The sequence below is a fragment of the Lactuca serriola genome, chromosome 4, assembly GCF_051521515.1.
Source record: "Lactuca serriola cultivar US96UC23 chromosome 4, Lser_US96UC23_V15, whole genome shotgun sequence".
NCBI classification, from domain to species: Eukaryota; Viridiplantae; Streptophyta; class Magnoliopsida; order Asterales; family Asteraceae; genus Lactuca; species Lactuca serriola.
Genome location: NC_136411.1, coordinates 33,096,928 through 33,099,952, shown reverse-complemented (window position 1 = coordinate 33,099,952; position 3,025 = coordinate 33,096,928). Strand labels below are relative to the sequence as shown.

At 31.6% G+C, this 3,025-nt stretch overlaps 1 long non-coding RNA gene across 1 annotated transcript; it reads left to right on the top strand.

Moving 5' to 3' along the window:
• Positions 1-554: 554 nt before the first annotated feature.
• LOC145100035 (uncharacterized) lies at positions 555-2,584 on the top strand. Its single transcript, XR_013704779.1, has 2 exons — positions 555-1,069; positions 2,356-2,584. It is a non-coding gene; the product is annotated as an uncharacterized LOC145100035 (long non-coding RNA).
• Positions 2,585-3,025: the final 441 nt, after the last annotated feature.

Genomic DNA, 3,025 nt, shown 5'->3' with positions numbered 1-3,025 from the left:
ATCTTCAAAAAAATTAATAAGTCTAAACTAGTAACACTTAAATATAAACTATCAAACTAAATACTAGTTGGAGAAGAAACACGAAACTTAATTCGAGACACTTTTCTAGTTAAATGTTCGTTCATCACTTGACAATTTGTCCTTCGTCCCTTCTCTTAAGTAGAATCACTCGTCTTTCGTCCCTTGTCTGTTTGTGGAGTCACTTGAAACAAATTTCAGATCTTTTTTCTATCTAATTATTTAAGCATTCCACTTCAAAAACATCTCCAGTTTGTGTTTTCAAAAGACATGCCATTTGTATCCCTATGTATAATGAAAACAGAAACCTCAGTTTACAAATAATAAGCCATAAAATAAAGAATATCAAAATACATGTTTACAAAATCCCCTATTCTAATAAAACAGTACATTTTTGCCATGTGGCAATTCCTGAGCCCCTCCCAACGAAATTTTCCCGCTCAAATTTTCTATGTGAAATTCCAAAAATACCCTTTCTACCTCTTAATACCCATCCGCCTTCATTATCGCTCTGCTTTCCAACTTCTATGCTATAAATCAGCCCTAAATTCCAAAAATCTGGGATTTAATCCCATATAGAGATTCGATTTTCCAATTTCAACCCTAAAGGATCGCCTTTCTTCTTCAGTATCTCTCTCTCTCTCTCTCATTTGACGATTTCTTTAGCCACCAAGTCTCAACTATCTATGTTGTGTAATTCCACCGCTTATGTGCGGAAAGGAAGTTCAAACTGGCGGGATCGATTCTAATGGTTTCCCATCCACACTTTGTTGATCGTAGTTGTTTCTGATAGCACGTTATCCGTTTGGTTTAGAAATCCATGGAGGTTTCATCTGAATCGTTTCAATTCCTTTTTTTTTAGTTTTAATTATTTGGCTGGCGAATCAAGTTCCAATTTGGGAATATTCAGTATCCAATATCTCTTTTCCTGATGTGAAGTTGGGATCATGGTTTCTCCATTATGTGTGTTGTGTGTTGTAGACGGATGTCCGGGGCAACTAAGTTGACGGTTACCTCTTCCAAGCTGCTTGCCACCTTCTCCTAATCAAAGGTAATTTCTTCGTACCCTTCTTTTTTCATAGTATTGAGAACGTCAAGACTTTTGTGTCAATAGAATTTTAATTTTTGAAAATTGTCATCAGCTTCTCAGAAATTTAAGTTTGATTTGATCTGTTCTCATGTTACCGCCATGTTTATGCTCTGATTCAAGCAAGCCTACTTCGGTTTTCCTGTTTACATGGTAACACTTGCTAATATTTCCATATGATTATATATGGTGAGGTTTTTTAATTGCAGGCATTGAGTTCTCTTTTCATTTGGAAAGAAAATAATTTGTATCTAGCTTCCATCTATTGCTGTTATTTTCAGAAAAAATAAGACGTCAATAAAGGAGTGTCAAAAATTTAGATATTATCTTTTATAGAAGAAATTTAGATGTATTTTAGCTCTGGTCAGCCTTCTTTGAGGTATATCTTATAAAATGTTGGTAACATTAGTGCAACACTACATCCCCTGATTCAGGAGAAATTCAAAATGACCTAAATGTACATTCCTCTTTCATCCTTTGATAATTTTACTTTTCTTTTCCTAGATACTCAAAAAACTTTCAGTCCATTACTTTTTATCTATTTGATTTATTCGTATGCTAAGACCAACAAAATAGCATCTTCATCCAACTAAGGGATAAGAGTCGCCAAAAGGAATTAATTTAGGCTGGGTAAAAGCAACATGATGTTTATGTTTCACTCTAAGAATTTTCAAAGGTGGCTGGTCTTTCAGGCAGACCTTTCCTGTGCCCAATTCCAATGGAAGACATTTTTACCCTTATTTGGGAAATAGGTTTTAGTGGTCACCTAGGTATTACTATTGTATCTTTTAGCAACTACAATAGCTACTACTACTATAATGACTAAGGGCTTATTTTTATAGGGTCATTTTAGTCATTTTTTATGGTGGCCATCTAGAACCTATTGGTCATCAATCTGGTTTGGTTTATCATCACAAACCATGTGTTTCCTGTTAAACTGTTTTATTCTATTCATAAATTGTGAGTTTATCATCTAACCTTTATTTCATTCGAACCAAATATAACATTGTACTCCCTTTGTTTTTATTATTTGAGTCAAAGAAAAACTAAACCAAATCCTTGGAACCCAACTATCGAAGAAAGATCCAGAATATAAGGCATGGGAAGAAGATGATTCATAATTTTATGACCATGTATATGGCAAGCAAAGCTATTCGGAAATGCTAAATTTTACTTGGGTTTTTTTTTTCATTATAATAATACATTTGATTCAATGATTTAACCCTCTTATATTTAATGTCATTTAACAGCAACCGTAAGGAGAAGATATTGCATAAGCCCCACTGGCAGAAGAATAGTTAATGTGCTACTGTTGTGTTGAGGCTAATTGCATTAGGAGTTTTGATGGAATTAATGTTAAAGTTTGATGTGTTGTTGTGTCGACGCTAATTTGACTCTTTTTTCCATGGGACAATTTTTGTAAATTACTCTTCATTTCTTAAATCTAACAATTTTATTAAATTTTCCAATTTTAAAAAATCTAACTATAGATAAATAACAAAATTGAATGTGACAGTAATATATAAGAAATATAAGGTTATAGACTTTTAATTAGAAATGCAAATGATATTTTATTAGTATAAATTGAATTTCCCAATATTATTATTTTTAATATTATTTATTAAAAAAAATACAATATTACAATTCATAAGTTTTTCTAAATTAATGATATATTATTTTATTACATAATCAATTTTTTAATTCTATTTAAAATTAACACCCGTGGGTTTCACGGGTTTTAACCTAGTAGTTTATATGGTAGCATCTATCTCACATATAGAAATTAGCATAAAAACTTTTTTCCATTGGCTTCCAATAATAAAGCAAAAATTGCTAATGATGAATATGAGTAGTTATAAGAAATGATGGCTAATAATACAAATTTGAAGATAAAATTTAACAGTAATATACATGGAGGTT